The sequence below is a fragment of the Macaca thibetana genome, chromosome 1, assembly GCF_024542745.1.
Source record: "Macaca thibetana thibetana isolate TM-01 chromosome 1, ASM2454274v1, whole genome shotgun sequence".
NCBI classification, from domain to species: domain Eukaryota; kingdom Metazoa; phylum Chordata; class Mammalia; order Primates; family Cercopithecidae; genus Macaca; species Macaca thibetana.
In genome coordinates this window covers 144720913-144745566 of record NC_065578.1, presented here as the reverse complement: position 1 = coordinate 144745566, position 24654 = coordinate 144720913, and the positions used below count along the sequence as shown (strand labels likewise).

Here is a 24654-nt window from a genome sequence, read left to right as displayed (position 1 = left end):
TTTTCTGTGGCCGCTTGACCCTGTCCTCTGAGGAGTAGCCTCTGCCAACAGGCTTGCCAATGACTTTTTTCCTCCCAGGGCCCAACCCTTCTCCAGGAAAGGGTGTTTCTCTTGAGGCTGGCAACTTAGAGGACCTTAGTGAGTTCTTGGTAGATGTGTCTCAGAGGTTTCTGCAGCACTGGCTGCTCCATGACACAAGCGACACGATCTGCATGGCTTAGAGTCCCATGCTTAAAAGAGGAACGGCCCAAGATGGAAGCTTTTAGTTTGGAGAAGCATGGGCACGTTCACTGTCACTATACATGGGCATCTGGAAGGAGAAAGTTCTAGCAGAAAAATATAAAATAATGGCAATTTTTTATCTTTCTGGGGCTCAGCTATACACCTCCTGAAACACAGGCAAGGTCCAGAGAGCAAGTCAAAGAGATCCTTGAACACCCGAAGAGAAGACTACACATACACACTTTTGATGGATCAGAGAGGCAGCCTCTTGCCCTTTATTGCTTCAACTGGGTTGACTATCTGTAGGGCCACAAGAAATTAGAAGCACTAAATTAAAAGAGGAGGGCTAGAGGAGGACACCGTGACATCAGCAGCAGGTCCTTTAGACCAGCAGTCCCCAACCTTTTTGGCACCAGGGACCAGTTTCATGGAATACAATTTTTCCACAGAGCGTTACTTGTGCAGTTTATTTCATTGTAATATATAATGAAAGAATTATACAACTCACCATAATGTAGAATCAGTGAGAACCCTGAGCTTGTTTTCCTGCAACTATACGGTCCCATCTGGCAGTGATGGGAGACAATGTCAGATCATCAGGCATTTGATTATCCTAAGGAACGTGCAACCTAGATCCCTAGCATGTGCAGTTCACAATAGGATTCTTGCTCCTTTGAAAATCTAATGCCACCGCTGATCTGACAGGAGGTGGAGCTCAGGTGGTACTGCAAGCAATGGGGAGTGGCTGTAAACACAGATGAATTTTTGCTTGCTTGCCTGCTGCTCACCTCCTGCTGTGCGGCCCGGGCCCCTAATGGGCCATGGACGGGTACCATCCAGGTTGGGGACCTCTGCTTTAGACTAAAGATTTTTACCAGTGTATCACAGTAATGCTATCTCAGATAATCAGACCACAGAAGCAATGCCTGTTGTGGACAAGTTTTCTAAAACTTACCCTGTTTATAGTTAACCCACTCTTTATCTCCTTGGCTTCCTGTCTGGCTTCTGACTTTTGCTTCTGACCTCTTTATTTGGAGTCCCATTTTTAGCATGGTGTTCTCCAACTTTCCTTTTTCTTCAGCTGCCATTTGGAGGTCTTTGTAGTCTTTGGTAATAAACTCCCATCTCTAGTCCCATTATAGGAATTGATGCTATGGTAATAGCCTTGAATTATGAAGATGAGGCTAAATTATAGTCAGGAAAGTGAACACATGCAATAAATTTTACAGAGTTTAACATCCAAAATTGCTGAAATATTATTTTGGAAAAAAAAAAGATCTGGTGCTTAAGTGGGCAGATCTTCAGCTATTTGGAAAGCTCAGCTCTTCAGAAGAACAAAGCCTCTGAAGTTCTTGGATACCCTTTGATTACTGTATTACTTGACACACAGTTGGCATCCTACTCCCTAGAAGAAGACAGGGTGACCATGAAAAGGTTCTCTGGTCATTTACATGGTTGTTTGGATGATTTATTAGGACTCTTCAGGATGCTGATATTCAGCCGGAGGAGAGTATGTATGTGTGTACATGTGTGCACACGTGCCTGTGGACTTACATGTGAGCATAGGCACTCCACCAGGTTTGGAATCCCTGGGGGAGCTTTTACAAAGACTAACCACAGTTTCCTTCAAGGAGATTCTGATTTTCCCTGGAAAGGAAAATGAGAATCGCCTCAGCACAGATGTTTGTTTCAAAGAACTCTCCTGGTGATTCACATGTGATTGTTCAGATTTGGATCTTCCAGTTGGAATTCACAGATTTAAAATATAGCCCAAATTTTTGGGTCATTCTGTCTCATAAAAATGCCTCCAGGTATTTGTTTTAGAGTCACAGTATGAGGCTGGATGGACCTAGGAGAGCAATTCCGTACATGAATTCAGGATTTGTCTTGTCCAGAGCCGTAAAGGTTTATTTCTCTCCACCTGGGATAGTTAGGAAACCCATGCTTCTGTTGAAGTCACTCTGAGCTTATTTAAACCTAAAATCTTGTGAACTTAAGATTTTCATTACCCTGCTCTCTTTACAGAACAGTCTGTCAGAACATTAATGAATGATAGTAAAATAAAAATCTTTCTTTCCTGCTTTCTCTAACCTCTTTCAAGTTAACAAACTCTAAATAGCATCTACTGGTGTGATCAAGATAGGCTTCCCATGTGTAACAATAATGGAGGGAATATGAGAGGGATAAAGTGTCTGACAGATGAAGGGAAAGAGGAGGAAACAAAGATGAAAAACAACTGTTATTAGATAGTAATGATCCTTGCCATATTTTTAAAGCTTTATGCCAAAGGCAGCCTTTATTGTGATATGTTCAGACAAAACTCCAGTGCTCTAGGAATATCTTCAAACCTATGATAGCTGTTATAGCTCTCAGCCAATTTATAAATTTGAACACACCTTTCTTTGATTACATTTTCCCTGTATGTATGATTAAAATCATGACCAGAATTATGAGGTAGAGGGAGAGAAAATAGGAAGGAGAATTCCCTTCAAGTTGAACGTCTCCTATATGGGCAAGAACACCTGCTATCTTGGAGTTGGATAAATCCCCATTTTACACATGAAGAAATGCCTAGGGAACTTAATGACTTATCTAAGGGTACCCATAACTTCGTGGCCCTAAATAATCCTTTGGGACCACCAAAGAATACTTATATTTAAATTTGCTAACCTCAGAGGACTTGGAGCTCTCCAGTATTTCTAGTTTCTTCTCACCAACTGACACCCTTTCAATACTCATTTCTCATTTAAAACCTTACCACCTCCAGAATAGTAAGATTCATACCACTGTTTGGGTTATCTGTGTGCTGCATAACAAGCTTCAAAATTTTGTGGCCTCAAATGATAATCATTTTGTTGTACTTCACAAGTTTTTGTGGGTCAGAAATTTGATCAGAGCTTGGCTGGATGTTCTCTTGCTCCATGTGGCTTTGGCTGGGGTCACTTGCTGGCATTTAGATGACAGTTGGGTAGGTCCGGAGGATTGATGATGGCGTTGTGCCTATGCTTGGAACTTTAGTAGGATGACTGGAAGGCCGAGCTCAGCTGGGCTCCTCCCCCTAGATAGTCTCAGATGTCTCCATGTGGTCTTCCCAGAAGTATAGTCTGGTTTCTTACATGGGGACTCAAGTGTGCAAATGTCTAAGGTAGAAACTGCAAGTCCTCTTAAAAACTAAGCCCACAGGCTGGGCGTGGTAGTTCACACCTGTAATCCCAGCACTTTGGGAGGCTGAGGCAGATGGATTGCTTGAGCCCAGGAGTCCAAGCCTGGGCAACATGGTGAAACCCCATCTCTACTAAAAATACAAAAATTACTCAGGCATGGTGGCACACCTGTAATCCCAGCTACTCAGGAGGCTCAGGCAGGAGACTCACTTGAGCCCAGGAGGTGGAGGTTGCAGTGAGCAGAGATTGCACTACTGCACTCCAGCCTGGGCGACAAAGTCAAACTTGGTCTCAAAAAAAAAAAAAAAAAAAAAAATTTTTAGGCCCAGAAATGACACATCACTTTTGCCTTCATCTATTGATCAAATCAACTACAGGGCAGCCCAGATTAAAAGGGAAAGGAAATAGATCCCATATATCAATGGGAAATGTGTCAAAGAAGTTGCAGCCATCTTTGATCTTGGAACACTAACCCACTGTGTAAAGTAAAGTAATAGTCAGCAGACTGTGAGTGTACACCTCCTGGCATCAGCATCATACCTCGTGCCAGCCATCTAAAGAAAAATTAGCCTCCACCTTCCGGTTGCTCAGGGTCTTGTGAAGAAATGTACATGTAAGTGGTATCTGTATATGAATAGAGATATACCCGAGGTACTTTTAGAGCAAAAGCTGGAGAATCCAGAGAAATGCTTCAGAACTCATTCCTGCCAGAAAGGGAGTTGTGAGAATTTGTGGGCAACTTGCCATCTTGGTTGGGCTCCTTTCGTGGGCAGACACATAATTCCAAGGAACTGAGCCATATGCCTGAATCAAGAGATTCCTTTGAACCCAACAATATTTGTTGCAGAGATATCAGAATAGACTAGATTGAAATAGGAGTGGGTTTGGTTAATTGGTATGCATAGTATTTTGTCAGAACGACCTTCCTCATGTTTCAGTGTGCACACTCATGTCCCAGGATTTGATGACTACGTCTGGCCTCCCCATTTACCTTATTGAGGCAGTATGGCATAGTATGCAATGGTATGGGCATTGTGACCTAACTTTCTTAGTAATTCCCAATTAGCTTGGGGTTTATTGTGAGGGTGAAATGAAATAATGTTTGTGACTTCCAGGTGGGGAGTGCGTGTTTCACATGTGTTAGTTCCCTTCCTTTGCTGTCACTGCTTAGATTTTGACTTCTATGTCTTTGATTCGTGCAGTGAGAAGAGCTCTCTCCTGAGTTACCTGTGAAAGTCAGTTGCCAGGTTGTTTTTAAGACTGATTTATTAGCTTCAGACCACTGAATAAAATCATGCAAAAATAACTCCCTGGGGGAAGCAGAGTGATGTATTGGGTTCCTACATCTTACAGTATCAGGAGAAAAAGTCACTAAAATGTTGCATTTTCCCATGGGGCTGATAGTCTCAGTTGTCTCCATGTGGTCTTCCCAGAAGAGTAGTCTGACTTCTTAGACGGAGACTGAAGTGTGAAAATGTCCAAGGCAGAAGCTGCAAGTCCTCTTAAAAACTAGATCCAGAGGCTGGGCGCGGTGGCTCACACCTATAATCCCAGCACTTTCGGAGGCTGAGGCAGGTGGATCGCTTGAGCCCAGGAGTTCAAGACCAACCTGGACAACATGGTGAAAAGCCATCTCGGCTGGGCATGGTGGCTCATGCCTGTAATCCCAGCACTTTGGGAGGCTGAGGCGGGTGGATCACGAGGTCAGGAGATCAAGACCATCCTAGCTAACACAGTGAAACCCCATCTCTACTAAAAATACAAAAAAATTAGCTGGGCATGGTGGTGGGCACCTGTAGTCCCAGCTACTCAGGAGGCTGAGGCAGGAGAATGGCGTGAACCCAGGAAGGGAAGCTTGCAGTGAGCCAAGATTGTGCCACTGAACTCCAGCTTCAGTTGAAGCCACCCCTAGGATGGCAAAGGAACCCCCCTCTGTACGGAAAACTCTCAAGACTTTGGCAAGTGAAAAGTACAGATGATCCCCTACTTTTGATTTTTTCAACTTTATGATGGTGTAAAAGTGACTCAACTTAATTTTGTTCATACATATGATATCAGGACACAATCCCGTTGTAAATCGAGGAGCATCTGTAAAATAAAATCTGTCCTCCTATTTGCTCTGACGTCTTTCCTTAGGATTTTAATGCCTCGTCGAATCTGCATTGAAACAGTAACCAGCTTGTCAAATGTGATGAAATGTCATTTCTAGAGGCTATCAGTTGCAAGGATATATAAAACAGTGGTGAAATCCTAAGTCATTTACATCCATTTAGTTTTGGCTTCAAGTTGTATAGTAAATATTAAATGATTTTTCAGACTTGAGGATGATAGGGTGAATTGATGTTTGTGGAGCAAAATAAGTAAGCAAAGATTGTGGTGGGGGGAGTGAATCATCAGCTACCTTTAATGGACATTCCATATGTAACATCTCTGCAACAGATTTTAAAATGCACATTCTTAAGGCTTCATAGTGAAGGTTCAGGGTAGATGGCCTAGGCCTACCATCTAAGGGATCCTAATGCTGCAAAATTGAAAGGTGGGGTTTTTATCATACCAGGGAGCACAGCACTAATGGGGTTAATGAAAATTGTCCCTTTCTCCTAACCCTAAACACATACATGTGCTTGTGGTTGTGCATGTGTGCGTGCGCGCGCGCGCGCGCGCACACACACACACACACACACACACACACACACAGAGTTCAGCTTTCATTTCTCATATTGCCCAAGGGGGTGTAAAATAAAAAGAGGTCAGCCAAAAAAACTGTCTGTTAAATTAGACTTGCAAAAGTGCTACTGAAAAAAAAAAAAATACCAACCAAACAAACAAAAAGCCATACTGTGCTCCTGTTGTACATAATTTTACAGCATACAATCTTCTTAATACTGATCCTAGCCCTGGCGCCACGCTGGAGACATACATAGCACAGTAACCCACCTAAAAAAAAAAAAAAAAAAAAAAAAGGAAGTATAATAAACACTTTGTTTGCACAAGGCTATTAATATCTCAGGGTTTTTTTTCGAACTGATCAAATGGCGTGCGTGCCTCATAAGGAAACTGGATTGTTATCATTTGTATTAGGTTATAACATTAGCACAAGTGTGTTAACCTTGTCAGCAGACAAGACCCCCCAAAAAGTAGAATGAACAGCAGCCCTTCTCCACTGTATTCAAATAAATGTTAATGAATATCCAATACTAACTAATAATCTTATTCTTTTATCATAATGTGACTCAATAACAATATTGATAATTATCGCTAATACATGCAGTGCTTACTGTGTGCTAAGGTAGGTACTGGTCTCATCCTTATTTTACAAGTGGGAAAACTGGGACACAGTGATGTTAAGTAGCTTGCCCAGGCCAGGCAGGTAGGAAGAAACAGAGCCAGAATTTGAACCCAGGCAGTCTGACCCCAGGGGTCATGCTCTTGACCATGATTCCATACTAGCAGAAAGAACACAGACTTTGAAGTTGATCAGGGTGGGTTCAAGGCATAGCTTTGGTCCTTTGGGGAGTCTGAGGAAGTCATGTTACTAACACTATTTCCACACCAGTAAAATGCAGATAAAAGCACCTACTTGGCAAAGATTTTGTAAGGCATAGAGATAATGCATGGAAACTTCTAGCACAGTATCTGTATCCTCAACGGTTACTATTATTATCATTACAGTTTCCGAGCATTGAGTTTGAACTTTTGTAAGAAACAGTGTGAAATTTATGATCTGCTCGGAATCTGCTAAAAATGAACCACTTCCCCTAGCCCTTCTTGCTGTAGGGTCTGGGTTCTTGGTTGCTGTCCCAGGAGTTTGCGTCAGGGTCTCCTTCAAGAATATTTTCCACTCACTCAGCTTGTGGTCATCTCATTAAGTTGCAGATGAGCAGACCGGGTGCAGTGGCTCACGCTTGTAATTCCAGCACTTTGGGAGGCCGAGGTGGATGGAGCACTTGAGGTCAGGAGTTTGAGACCAGCCTGGCCAACATGGCGAAATCGCATTTCTACTATAAATATAAAAATTAGCCAGGTGTGGTGGTGGGTGCCTGTAATCCCAGCTACTCAGGAGGCTGAGGCAGGAGAATCACTTGAACCCAGTAGGCGGAGTGTGCAGTGGGCCCAAATTGCACCACTGCCCTCCAGCCTGGGCGACAGAGCAAGACTCTTTCTCAAAGAAAAAAAAAAAAAAGGTGCAGATGAGCATCTCAGGGCAGGAAAGGAGAAGACCTTGGTAGCCAGTCAACCCTTTCTCTGAACCTCAGTTTTTCATCTGAAAACGGAGATAACAGCTCTTGCCTAATGAGTCCCTCTGAGGAGAACACCTAGGTTAAGTGTCTGGCACATAAGATACAGAAGGAGTAGGTTACTGTCAGGATTTTTCTTGTCATCTTGAACATGGTTCATATTTCCCCCTGAGGTTGGCTTGTGATTCTAAAACCACTCCACCACAGTGGTGTCCGTCATCTCTGCTTGGAAAAGGTCTGATCTGTTTTCTGTTAACAGTGGGACAGAGCAGGGTTTTGGTAACAGCCATTGTTTTATCACTGTGTACATTCACTTTATCAAGATGCTAAGGGCTGCAGTGCTGAGCTGGGGCCTGTGCTCTGTCTTGCTTCTCTTTTTGAAGAATGATTACAATGACTGACTCCAATAGGGGTATCTTTTTATCTCATCTCCTGTCCTGTTACTACCTCTCCCTGCTCCACCACCACACAAATAGGCTTGATATATGCTTCCCAATTGATTTTTAATAAGATTCCTTTTGTTCTTCATGTTGTAAATGTTCAGTGTGCCAATTCTTCTGTAACCTCCTTTAGGGCAAAAGCTGTTTCAAGGGAGCATGTATGTTTATTTCTCAATGCCAACAGTACCCAGGATATTTTTTGGAACCCCTGTTCTAGAACTGTGGCAGAGCCTAGCATACATACTTGAGAATTCCCTCAAAGGGGACAAATCCAGATTTGCGAAAGGTAGTGTTGATTTTTAAAGACTGCCAAAGTTCTATGGAAGAGGAAAATGATAAGTCATTCAGCTGATTTTACTGGTTCTTATATCTCTGAAAGCCAACCACCTCCCATGTCTCTGCTGTTACTATGCCTGTCCAAGCAGTTCTTGTCTGTCACCTGGGCCATGGCAGTGGCCTCCTGGCTGGTCCCCTGTTTCCACCCTGGCCCCTTGATATGGTTTGGCTGTGTCTCCACTCAAATGTCATCTTGAATTCCAATGTGTTGTGGGAGGGACCAGGTGGGAGGTAATTGAATCATGGGAACAAGTCTTTCCCATGCTGCTCTTGTGACAGTAAATAGGTTTCATGAGATCTGATGGCTTTAAATAGAGGCATTCCCCTGCACAAGCTCTATTCTCTTGTCTGCCACCATGTGAGATGTGCCTTTCACCTTCTGCCATGACTGTGAGGCTTCCCCAGCCACATGGAACTGTAAGTCCAATTGGCCGGGTGCGGTGGCTCAAGCCTGTAATTCCAGCACTTTGGGAGGCTGAGACGGGTGGATCACGAGGTCAGGAGATCGAGACCATCCTGGCTAACCCGGTGAAACCCCGTCTCTACTAAAACATACAAAAAACTAGCCAGGCATGGTGGTGACCGCCTGTAGTCCCAGCTACTCGGGAGGCTGAGGCAGGAGAATGGTGTAAACCCAGGAGGCGGAGCTTGCAGTGAGCTGAGATCCGGCCACTGCACTCCAGCCTGGGCAACAGAGCGAGACTCCACCTCAAAAAAAAAAAAAAACAATAAATATATAAAATAAAAAAATAAAAATAAAATAAATAAAATAAACCTTTTTTTTTTTTGTAAATTGCCCAGTCTTGCAGCAGTGCGAAAATGGACTAACACAATAAACTGGTATCAGTAGAGTGGGTTGCTGCTGAAAAGATACCCAAAATGTGGAAGTGACTTTGGAACTGGGTAACAAGCAGAGTTTAGAACAGTTTTGAGGGCTCAGAAGAAGATAGGAAAATGTGGGAGAGTTTGGAACTTCCTAGAGACCTGTTGAATGGCTTTGATAAAATTGCTGATGGTGATATGAACAATAAGGTCCAGGCTGAGGTGGTCTCAGATGGAGATGAGGAACTTGTTGGGAACTGGAGCAAAGATGACTCTATGCTATGTTTTAGCAGAGACTGATGGCATTTTGCCCCTGCCTCAGAGATTTGTGGAACTTTGAACTTGAGACAGATGATTTAGGGTATCTGGTGAAAGAAACTTCTAAGCAGCAAAGCATTCAAGATGTGACTTGGGTGCTTTTAAAGGCATTCAGTTTTAAAAGGGAAACAGAGAATAAAAGTTTGGAAAATGTGCAGCCTGACAATGTAATAGAAAAGAAAATCTCGTTTTCTGAGGTGAAATTGAAGCTGGCTGTAAAAATTTGCTTAAGTAATGAGGAGCCAAATGGCAACCAAGACAATGGGAAAAAATGTCTCCAGGGTATGCCAGGGGTCTTCACAGCAGCCCCTCCCATCACAGGTCTGGAGGCCTGAGAGGAAAATGTGGTTTCATGGGCCCGGCCCAGGGTCCCTGTGCTGTGTGCAGCCTAGGGACTTGGTGCCCTGCATCCCAGCCACTCGAGCTATGGCTGAAAAGGGCCAACACAGAGCTTGGGCCATGGCTTCAGAGGGTGCAAGCCCCAAGCCTTGGCAGCTTCCACATGGTGTTGAGCCTGTGAGTGCACAGAAGTAAAGAACTTGGGTTTGGAAACCTATGTCTAGATTTCAGAAGATGTGTGGAGATGCCTGTATGCCCAGGCAGAAGTTTATTATAGGGGCAGGGTCCTCATGGAGAACCTCTGCTATGCAGTGCAGAAGGGAAATATGGGGTTGGAGCCCCCACACAGAGTTTCTACTGGGGCACCACCTAGTGGAGCTGTGAAAAGAAGGCCACCATCCTCCAGACCCCAGAATGGTAGATCCACCAACAGCTTGCACCGCATGCCTGGAAAAATAACAGACACTCAACACCAGGCCATAAAAGCAGCCAAGAGGGGGGCTATTCCTTGAAAAGTCATGAGGGTGGAGCTGCCCAAGGCCATGGGAGCCCACTTCTTGCATCAGCGTGACCTGGATGTGAGACATGGAGTCAAAGGAGATCATTTTGGAGCTTTAAGATTTTACTGCCCTGCTGGATTTCAGACTTTCATGGGGCCTATAGCCCCTTTGTTTTGGCCAATTTCTCCCATTTGGAATGACTATATTTATCCAGTGCCTGTACCCCCATTGTATCTAGGAAGTGACTAACTTGTTTTTGATTTTACAGGCTTATAGGCAGAAGGGACTTGCCTTGTCTCAGATGAGACTTTGGACTGTGTACTTTTGAGTTAATGCTGAAATGAGTTAAGACTTCGGGGAACTGTGGAGAAGGCATAATTGGTTTTGAAATGTGAGGACATGATATTTGGGAGGGGCCAGGGCAGAATGGTATGGTTTGACTGTGTCACCACCCAGATCTCATCTTGAATTTCCATGTGTTGTGGGAGGGACCTAGTGGGAGGTAATTGAGTCATGGGGGCAAGTCTTTCCCATGCTGTTCTCGTGATCGTGAATAAGTCTCATGATATCTGATGGTTTTAGAAAGAGGCATTCCCCTACACAAGCTCTCTCTCTTTGCTGCCATCCATGTAAGATGTGACTTTCTCCTCCTTGCCTTTCATCATGATTGTGAGGCCTCCTCAGCCATGTGGAACTGTAAGTCCAATAAACTTCTTTTGTAAATTGCCCAGTCTCGGGTATGTCTTTATTAGCAGCGTAAAAATGGACTAATACACCCCCTCAGCAGCTGTTTACAGCATAGCAGTCAAAGTGATTCCTGATAAAATGTTGGTCAGATCAAAATCCCCTCTTTAAAGCCCTGCAGTGGCTTCATATCTCACCCTGAGTAGAAGCCAAGTCCTTACCATGACTTAGGAGGCTGGCTCTGACCTGTTCCTTAGTCACCTGCCCCTCAGCCATAACTTTCCCCTCATTCCTAGGGCTCCCCTGTGTGTCAATGACCTCTTTGCTCTTCCTCAAACACTGCACTCACTCCTTCCTGTGGCTTGTGGCCACTGTTCCCTCCACCCACAGTGCTTTTCCATCTACTCATATGGTTGGTTCCCTTTATTCCTTCAGGTCTTTCCTCAGAGATCACCTGCTCAGGGAGACCTTCTTTGGCCACCGTTACCTAAGATGTCAGAGTCACTTTTCCCAACACATCCTAGCCCCAGTGTCTACTGTGCTTTTCTCCTTGATAATCTTCATTATCTGCCATATTTGATCTATTCCATCTTTATGTTGTTTATAATCTGATCTCCACCTCTAGCCATAAACTCCTGGAGATGTGTCTGGTCCACAGTGGGTGTTCAATAAGTGTTTTTGAATGAATTTAACTAAAATGTCAAAATAAGACTACAAGGAACATCCTTCATATAAGTCTGTAACTTTATGCAGTGATTCTATTGAGAAACATCACTCATTTTTTCGGATTTGGAAATTCTGTTCCATTTGTTTTAAAGATATCTAAATATTGATGAAGAAAGAAATGTACATAACTATGCTGCTTCTGTGACTTATTCAGAGCTAATTCTGATAAAGTATTTAATATGAATAGATAATAACCATGTAGGTAAAAAATAAAGTGATGTAACAAATTAATGAAACTGATATTCTTGGGTACCCCATAAACTTGATGTTTTTAGAAAAAACAGACTCTTACTTATCTGGGCTTGTTGGTTTATAGTCACATGCCCTAAATTAAAGTGCTCACTTAAATTATAGTACAGATCACATGTGTTATAGGTGCCAGGAGGTAGAAATCGAGTGTTAGAAGTCTGTTCCCCAAGTGCACATATGTTAGTGTTAAAGTCAGAGTGGAGTTGGAAGGGGGAGGTCAAATAAAAATTAGAAGATATGGCTCCAGAGAGCTTGAGGTCTTATGGACAGTCTTTCCCTCAATGGCAGGAAACAGCTAGATCATTGTCATAGTGCTGGGCTGTGTGGTACAGCCTCAAAGACTGCAGGAATTCAGCTAGGAAAAAGTCAGTATGGTCTTGATTTAATTCTCCTTCAAATTCTGCCATTACATATTGTACTGCACCCCTCTCTCTCCTGGTCTATACTGATGTGGCTTTAGTCCAGTTGAATCCTTTTCTCTTTTGTGTGATTTGTGCCTGATGGTCTCATGAATGCTACTGAGCTGCAGCATCCAAGAGACTTTCTCTTCACACAAAGGACTCCTTCATCCCTTCGACCTGGAGAAATGTATTTACTTGCTATGCACATGTGCACTTAGCACAGAGGTTCATCTGTAAAGATTTATTTTTTTTAATGAAGGAAACAATAGGGAATTATAAGGTGTTTTCATCACAGAGGAGAGACTTTCCTGTGTGTGTGTGTGCGTGTGTGTGTGTGTATATATGTGTGTAACTTTAAGGCACATCTACTGACATTTCCATAAAGGTCATCAAAGGTCTGCGTATGCCATATTTAATCATAATTGCACGTGGCTATGTATAATACAGGTATATATCAATGTGCAATACTCTGTACTGTAAAGAGAAAGAGTTCACGTTGTGACATAATAGTGTAGCTATCTGAGCTCCAAAGAGACTTGTATTCTCAGTCTTCTGAGGCTGATGTGTATTCCATGGGAGCTGACTGCAGGCCCTTATGAAGCTCTTGCCAGGTATACATTACTTACGACCTCTTAGACAGACGCAATTATAAAGGAGCCATGGCAATTACAGGACATGGTGATGGCAGAAGCAAGATAAGTACTGGGCGGGTTAAGTCACTTCTGAAGGATAATCATGCAGTGTGTCAGTGTGGTAGGCACCCCCGAAGTGACCCAGCATAATCAAGGAGGCTACGGTTAGACAGGAAGAGAGAACTCCGTTTGTGCCTCTGTGAAATAAAAGCCACTTTACCCAGTTCTGATTCTCTATAAGCCTCCACTGGCTATTAATTTGAAATTTTCTGTCTTGCTTTCTCTCCCTCATTTCATTCTCATAATGAAATAAACAGAAAGGGTAAAAAACAGTATTAAGTTGCTTATTCTGTCTGATGATGCTTTCTGTCCTTGGTATATATAATCTCTGTGGTGGGTTTCTGGGTGCATATAAAATTCCAAGAAGCAGTTTTTTTTTGTTGTTGTTGTTGTTGTTTGTTTGTTTGTTTGTTTTTATCACTAGAAAAGACTAATTGGGGGCTTATTTGTCACTTGATCAAATATGTCTTTCTAATGAAGTCTGTTAGTTAATAAAAATTTACCAAGCAGGGATTGTGTAAGCTGCCATGAAAAAGACTCTGTGGGGGTAATAAGAGAGAGAAAGAACATTTTTTGCTTTGAAGGAGCTCATAGATTCAGCATTATACTCCCCACAGTATGATTTATGAATCCGTACTGTTGGAAGTAGGATTGTGTCCCCTCCTCTACACCTAAAAAAGATATGTTGAAGTCCTAATCCCCAGTACTTTGGAATGTGATCTGATTTGAAAATAGGGTCATTGCAGATATAATTAGTTGAGATGAGGTCATCCTGCAGGAGGGTGGGTCCCTAATCCAGTAAGACTGGTGTCCTTATAAAAAGACAGCCATGTGAAGACAGTCACAGGGAGCCTGCCATGTGAAGATGAAGGCAGAGGTTGAAGCTATGCACCTATAGCCAAGGAACACCAAAAATTGCCAGCAAACCACCAGATGCTAGAAGAGGCAAAGGATCCTCCCTTGAGGCTTCAGAGAGAGCATGGCCCAGCCAACACCCTGCTTTCAGACTTCTAGCCCCCAGATCTGTGAGAGGATAAGTTTGTGTTAATTTTAGCAACCCAGTTTATGGTACTTTGTTACTACAGTTCTAGGAAACCCATACACCTATCAAGCCAACTCTCCCTAAATCCTAGTATATATTGTTAGAAAAGATAAAAGGGGAGGATGCATTTATTTGTTCTCCTTTCTTTCTTTTTTTCTTTTTTCTTTCTTTTTTTTTTTTTTTTTTTTTTTGAGACAGAGTCTCACTCTGTCATCCAGGCTGGAATGCAGTGGTACAATCTTGGCTCACTGCAGCCTCGACCACCCAGGCTCAACAGTTCCTCCTGCCCCAGCCTCTTGAGTATCTTGGACTAGAGATGTGCACCACCATGTCCAGCTAATTTTTAAAAATGTTTTCATGGAGATGAGGTCTCATTATGTTGCTCAGACTGGTCTCAAACTTCTGGGCTCAAACGATCCTCCCATCTCAGCATCCCATAGTGCTGAGATTACGGGAGTGAGGCACCACGCCTGGCCTTCTTCTCCTTTCTAATGAACCAGCACATCCCTATTACCTGGACTGTGTTCTCTTAGTGCTGGTTTTTGGATGTTCATAGTCATCCTTTTACACTCTCCTCTCTCCAGGAAATCTTCCCTGACCCCATCTACCTGGCAAGGATAGATGCCCTGCCTGTAACATTTCCTGGTAACCTATGAACACGTTGTTTTAAGTTTTTCTTGAGATGTCTATATTCCCTTACTATTCAATGCACTCCTTTAAGAACAGGGTCCATCTTATTGTCTCGGGGTGTACGTATAATGCAATGCTTTACTTACAGCCAGTGCTTAATATTCGTTGAACTAAACTGGGGGAAGTGAGGTATAAAATAAAATCAAACAAATGAATAAATGAGGACTCAGGTGCATACAAGATGCTCGGCAATGAATGAATGACTGACCAAACAAATTAACTGATCATATTAAATATTTCAATATTATTAGTTATTATTATTATTACTTTGAATGAGGGTAAACGGCTCCTCCAAAGCCAATGAAAGCTTTCCAGAGTATGGATATGGGAATGATGTGTTGGAGAATCATTTGTTCCTGCTGTGGTTAAGCCAAGAAATGCTCACAGGAGTGTGTTCTCTGTGCCTGTCTGCCTGAGAGAAAATCTTGGTTTTTAATAACAGGGTTTCGACCTAAAGAGTCAGATTCCTCCAAAATTAATCAATGAATATGTATTCTTTAAGCTACCAGTGTCAGCAAACCAAAATATAAGGGTTTGTGGGGATTTAAATAAGTTTGTGTTTCCCTCTATCTTTTATGGGCTTAATATTCTATTGGAGGAAATGGACATTTCCACACATCCAGGGTTACCCTTGAAGCCACTATGCACAAGGGACCAAATGCTCAGCAAACCCTGTAGCATTGAATGGGGAACTAGGAAAAGGGACCTGACTTTAGTTTAGAGTGAAAGTAAGCATGTCATTGAAAAACTGGACTTCAAGTTTGGATTTGAAGAGTGGAAAGGCTTATTTTGTTTTGTTTTGTTTTTTTAGGGGAAAACTGGAGGAGAGAAAGGCATTCTGATAGGGTTACTAGTCAGAAGCCAAAGTTTGGAGTACATAATCCATGTTTTAGAGATATTGTTTAGATTAGGCTTCTAGGGATGAAAGGCAAGTCTGGGATGATAAGTTGGTGGCCAGTTGTGTTATCAATACTAAACTAAGGAATCTGGACTTTGTTCACTAGGCATTAGAAGCCTCTGAAAGTTTCTGACCAGGTAAGGAACATAATCATAACAATAACTCACACTATTGAATACCAGACAATGTGACTGATGCTCTTCCTACTCTGTGACACTTGACTTTCTCAACAAGCATCCAAGGTGGATTTTATTATTCCTTTTCGTTGATGAGAAAATTATAGATCCAGTAAGCCATAGTTTAGGCTTGTCTGACTCCAAAGCCTCTGGACCTTTTCACTATGCTAATGATTTTCAAAGGCACTTGGCACAGCCCTCATGGCTTCTTTGGAGAACTCTTAGGGACTCCTGAGTAAATGGAATGGATTGATTGTCAGGTGGCCCAGATGGTCAGGGCTCTTAGTCAATGAGCAAAATTCCACTTTTTTCTGCTGTATACAACGTACCACAGAGTGTTGATTTCAGAAATGACTACCAGGAAGGAGGTAACTAAGAAGCCAGCAACAGGTTCTGGTTTTGGCCTTATGATTTTGACATTGTTATCGTTAATGTGATGAAGACATTGGCTGCACTGTTGCTGGTGCTCTGTGGCTGGGAAGAGTAGCTTATACATTGAATAGCAAACTGAAGATTCAGAGAGATTCCAAGAGGCTAAAACTTGGGTCAGATAATAGAGTTCAACATTAACAGATACATATGTGTAATTTGCATTTACGTTCGAAAAATGAATTATATAAATACAGGCTACAGCAGTGGTTCTCAGAGTAATCACTGGTTAGCAGCTTCTGCATCACCTGGGAATTTGTTAGAAATGCAAATTCTTGGGCCTCCACCTCATCCTATTAAATCAGAAGCTCTGGGGATGGGGCTTAGCAATCTGTGTTAATGAGCACTCCAGATGTTTCTGAAGCAGGCTAACATTGGAGACCACTAGGCTAAAAAGACCAGCCCTCCCTCCCTTCTTGCTTTCCATTATTTCTTTCTCTTTATTCCACCTCATTCCAGAAAGGATTTGGAGTGGAAAAATCTGACTTAACAACAGTTTGTGGATAAGAACAAAGGTTTCATTTTACAAAAAAATTTCTCTGACTGAATGGTGTGTTGTGGCTGCTGCCAAAAGTAAATAGTTTGCATTAAAAGTAGTGACCAAAACAAGGGAAGCAATAGCTACTGCCCTCTTCACACTTGACAGGTTCTATGTATCTCCATATTCTGTTAGACTATATCTGGAGTTTGTTGAGGAACTAATTTTAAGAAGACATTGGAAAGGGGTTTAATAAGGATGGTGACACACCTTGAACTTTGCCTTAAAGGGATCAGTTGAGGGAAGCCGCTTCTTGTGATTGGGGCCTGCCTGACATGGAAAAGAAAGAGTTTTACATCTTGCTCCAGAGGGCGAAACACAATATTGGAAAGCCTTCTCCACTGGTATTAAGAGGGAAAGACATTAGTCCAGGCTCTTCCTGAAGGGTTTGTTAACACACCTAAGTGCTTCAGGCTTCTGCTGCTTCTTTTTTTTTTTTTTTTTTTTTTTTTGATGGAGTCTCACTCTGTCATCCAGGCTGGAGTGCAGTGGCGCCATCTCAGCTCACTGCAGCCTCCGCCTCCCAGGTTCACTCCATTCTCCTGCCTCAGCCTCCCAAGTAGCTAGGATTACAGATACCCGCTACCACGCCCAGCTAATTTTTTGTATTTTTAGTAGAGATGGGGTTTCACTGTGTTAGCCAGGATGGTCTTGATCTCCTGACCTTGTGATCCGCCCGCCTTGGCCTCCCAAAGTGCTGGGATTACAGGCGTGAGCCACCGCGCCGGGCCTGGGCTTCTGTTTCTTTAAGAATGCAGACAATAAGGACCATGATATTCATCCCACAGGGTTTCTGTGAAGGGCTAAAAACATGGCAAAATGTTCAAATATCTGAAAAACTACAATGGTTGTACAAATATGAGGCAATGGCGCTATTGTTAAGGAGGACTAGTTGACGGAAATTTTAAGTCCGAGGTAATGGAGAATCTCAACAATATGAATTGTCCAAAATGGGGATGACCTTTCTCATTAAATAGTGAGTTCACGGTCATGAGAGGCCTTTAGACAAAGAGATGTTAGAGAATGAACTGTATTGGATTGAAGCAGATGGCCTCCAAGTGCCTTGCCAATGCTAGTATTTCATAATGCTGAAGTGAATGACTTGAGGTCAGGCAGATCTGGGAGACTCATGCTCATAGCCAGCAGAGTGAATGTTTGATTCATCATTTGTTCATCACTCCTTGCAAGTCACTGCAAACATTTAAAACATTTAAATACATTTAAACATTGAATACACTTAAAGATATTAATAATTAAACATATTTAAAGCGTTAAAAACATTAAATGCATTTAAAAACAAGATGGGCCCACACTAATGAAGCTGGTGTCAATTTTTCTCTACAGCGCTATAGTTAAATTCCCTTTGCATTAGAAGTCTGATTGAATTGCCCCATGGTCTCCTGTGGGTCTGTTGATGTATGAATATGGAAAATAACATTGAATTCCCAATGCTTTCTTAATAACTCTTTGCAATGTCTCATAGATGTGTAAGATATGTTGCCCTTAGTGTCTAACCCAAATCCTGAGTTGTTTTACAGCTTTTTTTTTTTTTTTAAGGTTAAGATTTCTTCTGGCTATAATTTTACATCTAGACTTCTACTTGTTTTTTCCCCCTGAAACTATTGGGTAACATCAGTGAGTTTCACCTTTATCCACTCCCTGGTTGGCTGCTTTCCAATGGCAGAGAAATGAATGGATGCTTTTGTGTAGGGAGTTTGGTAATTCAGTGAAGAGCTTAGAGCCTTGCTGAAGGCGATATGTGGGTATTTCGCACATATTATATCTAATGAGTATATATCAGTAATGTAATGAAGGTGACATTCAAACATCACTGTGGGTGGCAGCTAAGCCAGATACAGCTAAATCTCATTTTCAATACATGAGAAGCCCTCTTTTCTAATTCAGTCAGAAACAGTTGTTGGTCACTTAAAGATTAAAAAATCAGTTAAAGCAAGGGATTAGAAAAACATAAGAGAGAGAAACAGAAAGAGAGAGATGCAAACCTTAACTTTTTTAAACTTAAAACAAATATATATGTATGTACATATGGATGTATACATACACATTCACATGCTGAGGCTGAGTTTTTTTATGAAAGTCCAAGGACTTTTCTTTGACGTGGATGTGCCAATCCATGTCATTTTTTTTTTTGTTTTGTATAAATCACATTCATAGTGCATCATCTACAATTTCTATCTTTAGTTTCTCTGAAGCAGAGAGAAACATTTAAGGACAATTGCTGAGCAACCTGAGTGCAGAATTCTTCTAAATTTTGTCATATTATTTCTTTTATAGCTGTCTCTCTCGCACCTAAAATTTGAAAAAAATTATTGTGATAAAATATACATAATATAAACATCACAATTCAACCATTCTTTAAGTATACAAGTCAGCAGCATTAAGTACATTCACAATATTTTATAGCCATCACCACTATCCATTTCTAGAACTTTTTTCATCCCCAGCAGAAACTCTGTACCCATTAAACAATACCTTCTAATTACCTTCTACACCCCTGCTAACCTCTAGTCTGCCTCTTTTTTTTTTTTTTTTTTTTTTTTTTTTTTGAGACAGAGTCTTGCTCTTTCGGTCAGGCTGGAGCCTCCTGGGTTCAAGCAATTCTCCTGCCTCAGCCTCCTGAGTAGCTGGGATTACAGGCGTGTGCTACCATGCCCAGCTAATTTTTGTAATTTTAGTAGAGACAGGGTTTCACGTGTTGGCCAGGCTGGTCTCAAACTCCTGACTTCAGGTAATCCGCCCACCTCGGCCTCCCAAAGTACTGGGATTACAGGCGTGGGCCACCATGACTGGCCTAGTCTGTTTTTTATCTGTGTGAATTTGCCTATTCAAAGTACCTCTTGTAAGTGGAATCACAGTGTTTGTTCTTCTGTGTCAGCTTATTTCACTTAGCATAATCCTCAGAGTTAATCCATGTCATGTAGCATGTGTCTGAATTTCATTCTCTCTTACGGCTGAAAAATATCTTAGTGGATGAGTGTACTATGTTTCATTTATGCATTCATCTCTTGATGAATACTTCAATTTTTTCCCCCCACCTTTTGACTATTGTGAGTAATGCTGCTGTGAACATTGATGTATAAGTATTGCTTGAGTGCCAGCTTTCAGTTCTTTTGGCTATATATGTAAGAGTGGAATTTCTGGATCATGGGATAATTCAATGTTTGCCTTTTTGAGGAACTACCAAACTGTTTTCCAAAAAACTTCTTTCCTACAGGAACTTGTCTTTATGAAGACTTTCCAAGACAGTCAACTTGACTTTCAGAGAAGAAACAGCTCTCTTTACTTTTGGTCCTGCATTTCATCAGTTTCTAGACCATTTAATTAACTTGCATAATTACAATAACAAGTCCAAGTGTCATAAACAGGTTTAGAAATGTATATCATTTCATGCTTTCTAGGGAAAAAAAGAACTGTGTATAATTGATATTTGTTAAGCATACAACTCAACTGGTAAGAATGGAAGTGCTTGGAGAGTAACTTTCCCCAATGATCCCCAGTGTGCTTTGGGCATCAGCCAATACATATTATAAAACATGGAATTAATGGAGAATGCTGGTTACTCTGGCCAGTTAAGGGGACGCCAGTTAAGAGAGCTTCTACTATTCAACTAAATTATCTTTGTCATGATAAGCTATGTAAAGAGGCCAGGAGTGGTAGTTCAAGCCTGTAATCCTAGCACTTTGGGAGGCCGAGGCGGGTGGCTCGAGACCAGCCTGGGCAACATGGCAAAACCTCGTCTCTACTAAAAATACAAAAAATTAGCCAGGCGTGGGTGGCGCACACCTGTAGTCCCAGCTACTCCGGAGTCTGAGGCAAGAGAATCGCTTGAACCTGGGAGGCGGAGGTTGCAGTGAGCCAAGATCATGCCACTGCACTCCAACCTGGGTGACAGAGTGAGACCCTGTCTCAAAAAAAAAAAAAAAAAAAAAAAAAAGGTATGAAGAAATTTAGAAGCAAATGACTCGTGAATCTAGAAAAACAATTAACAGCTACATATCCACAACTGCTAACATTCAATACTCTTGTTGTTCAGAGACCGGAGAAAGACAGACAGCAAAGGCTAAAATAGAATGGGAAGTTGACTGATCTGGTCACTTCTTGTATAAACTTTTGAATGTAAGCAGCAGGTTGATTTTCCATGCCTTCTTCTCTTACAGTTCAATTTAGTGTGGGTGATAAATGGGAGATAAACAGAGACCAGTGAAGTCGTGCCTATTCTTAGGAAGAAGATACCTTTCAAGTTAAGATTCAAGACTTTACGATGTGATTAGAGGGTTTTCTAGACAGTTCTGAAGCAAAATCATGAAGCTGTAGGAGGAATACTTTTATATAGCATCATTCATCCTTGTTAGCAACCCAAATGATTAAAGGTTTGGGAAATTACCCCTCTAAATATTGTCTAAAGGAACTGGGTTTATTTAGTTTAGAGAGAGCAAGCAAGCACGCTGAGGGGGACTTAATCATAGTCTCCAAGAATATGAGGGATATTCTCTGAGTGATGGAAAGCAGCTGTTTCCTGTTTCCACTAAGGACTGGATAAGAAGAATGGAGTTAACATGCAACAAGTGGGTTAAGAACTCTTTGGCCATGAAATTCAAGACAACAAATCCACCAGGCAAAAGTCGCCACTATGTTTGAGAATTATGTGGCTAACTAACTGTATTTCTTGGGTGCTTCATATGTGGCCTGTTCTTGAATCTGGAGCTAGTGAAAAAGATCCAGAGGACCTTTCACTCAAGTGAGGGGATGAAGTTGTCCATTGTCTGAGCCTACCAGTGCTCTGTGGTTGAGGAAGCCCTTATCGTAAGTCTCCTAGTGAGATTTAAAAGAGAAAAAGCTTCAGAGTCTCTTTGCTGCTCTTTGGACTCTTTCCAGGCAAGATCATCTAAATGTACTCTTTTTCTGTAAGGTGAAAGATTTCTATAGATTTGGCATTATGTGTCTTTTCTGCTTATTTGGTCGACATGGTCATAATTTTAAAAAATTCTGTGTCTCTAATGACACTAGACATATATAGACATATATATACACACACACATATATACAGTATCATAGACATTTGACATGTATATCATAAGTAATTAATTCAGCAATGGAGACAATGTTTAGTTCTAGGTAGTATGTCTAAGTGTGAGCTATAGGAATAAGATATACACTGTGCTAATCAGCAGTACAGAAATATGCAAAGCATTATGTAAAAATGCATTGTTGCAGATTAGCTACAGGAAGAATTTAAAGACAGAACAATGAGTTCTGTGAATGTTACCAGTTTTTAGTCAGTGAGGCAGATCAAAATGCCTGAAAACTTCTTCTCAACCATTGTTTTTATCATTGCTATTTCATAGTAGGTTAATTATACCACTTATTCAGAATTAGATAAGTGATGTTTTATTTTCCCAACTGGGAGTATTCTCAAGGCAAGATTTGATTCCCAGGGGATGGATTGCTATTAAGTTGTATCTTTAAAGCTATAGCTTTTTGCCAACATTCATTGTGTATACATTCCACCATCTTATATTTTCATCTTGTACCAACATTCATTTTAATCTTATTTAAAAATCTCTGCCTCTATCATTGAATGTTTTCTTGACTAGATAACTTGTTTGGTCTTTAAAAATCCAGCACTGAAGTGGGAAAATGACTCAGGATTGAGTTGGATCCTCTCTTCACACTTGTTCACTGGGAGGCATTGGGCAAGTTAACTTCCTTGAATTTGTTTCCTTAATCTACCCTACAGGAATATTTTGAGAATTAAATAAAATAAAATAATGTGTGCCAAGCTCAGAGAGTAGTGTACCCAGCCCTTAAGTCATGTTTATCTGCCTTCTTTAATTCACAAAGAGCATTTCTTGCCTATCATAGAGTCATTATTGCCTCCACATTCTCTTCTTTTAGTGGAATTTTTGGACCACAGGGGCAGGTCTGTAGAATAGGACTTGTGTAAAATTCATGAGGGCACCCAAGGGTCAAATTGTATGAATCTCCTTCCTTTATTATACTTACTTAATCCAGAAAAAAGTCTACCATTATGACAAGTATTTCAGGAAGTGTTTGTTGCCAAAGTACCTGAAACAAATCATGTAAACACATGGAAGGAAAGTGTATTTTCAAATCAGTGGGAAAATGATGCATTTTTGTTTTACAAGGATTAAAGGAGAGTTAATAAATCTTCTAGATACTGAAATAAACATTTAATAGACATTGATTCAATTGAGTATTATGGTTTGAAATGACATCAAATTGAAGACATGATCCCTGACCTGGGAAGTTTTATGAACTTACTGGAGAGACTATGCCCATTGCTATGGAATGACCACAAAACAGTAAGAGTAGTACAAAAATCAGGAAGAGTAGTACAAAAATGAGAGAGCTTGAACCCCTAAGTACTGAGGAAAGGCACGATACAGGGTTTCAGTAGGGATTTACTATAGCTCTAGTAGACTTAGAATCATGATTTAGTTAATAGAATTTTAAAAAAACCACCTAAAATATTCACTTCCTGTCGAAACCTAGGAACATACTGCAGTTGCGCTTTACTCATTTGAGATAAATACACCTTTCTCAAAATTTTAACTTTTTCTTTTCTTTGGCCAGGTGCTGTGGCTCATACCTGTAATCCCAGCACTTTGGGAGGCCTAGGCGGGCAGATCACAAGGTCAGGAGATCGAGACCATCCTATGTAACACGGTGAAACCCCATCTCTACTAAAAATACAAAAAATTAGTCGGGAGTGGTGATGGGCGCCTGTAGTCTCAGCTACTCTGGAGGCTGAGGCAGGAGGATGGTGTGAACCTGGGAGGTGGAGCTTGCAGTGAGCCGAGATCACACCACTGCACTCTAGCCTGGGCAACAGAGCGAGACTCTGTTTCAAAAAAAAAAAAAAAAAAAAAACTTTTTCTTTTCTTTTTTCTTTCTTTCTTCTTTTTCTTGCCTTTTTTTTTTTTTTTTTTTTTTTTTTTTTTTTTTTTTTTTTTGAGAGGGAATCTCTCTTTGTCCCCCAGGCTGGAGCACAGTGGTGCCACCTTAGCTCACTGCAACCTCCATCTCCTGGGTTCAAGTGATTCTTCTGCCTAAGCCTCCCGAGTAGCTGGGATTACAGGCACCCGCCACCATGCCTTGCTGATTTTTGTGTTTAGTAGAGACAGGGTTTTATCATGTTAGCCAGGCTGGTCTTGAACTCCTGACCTCAACTGATCCATCCAACTCAGCCTCCTAAAGTGCTGGGATTACAGTGAGCCACCTCACCCAGCCTGAGATAAATACATCTTTCTAAAGTCTCAGTGTTTAGGCTGATTTGCTTTTAGACATTCATCTATGCAGAATACCAAACAACTTCTGCTTAGATTCATTCTGAGTCTACAGGAGATGGAATATCTTTATAAATCATAACAAGTAACATTAAGAGTAAAACATCCCAGCCAGGGACTTACCTCAAAAGCTGAGGCATGACACATATTTTAATGGCAGTGGATTCGGAAACCAAGGTTAGGACCGTTCTTTCTTTATTAGAAAGAGATTTATAATTCAGGGCCTTTGAGAGTGAGTCTGGGTCCTCTGAACTGGACTTCTCCTCTTGTCCCTTCCTGTACCCCAACTCCCCAAATTAAATAAGTAGGGAAGCAGAACAAGAAAACCATTAACTTAATAGCATAGAATTTATGGCTGAAATCTTGCAAAGCTTATGTCAGCAAAGTAAAATAATTACTGTCACTTTCTTTAAGACACTTGG

The 24654-nt window shown here is 41.4% G+C and overlaps 1 protein-coding gene across 3 annotated transcripts in view; it reads left to right on the top strand.

The window, feature by feature from the left end:
• TGFB2 (transforming growth factor beta 2) overlaps positions 1–24654 on the top strand; it is a 102579-nt gene that overhangs the window by 67399 nt on the left and 10526 nt on the right. The window lies entirely within an intron of this gene.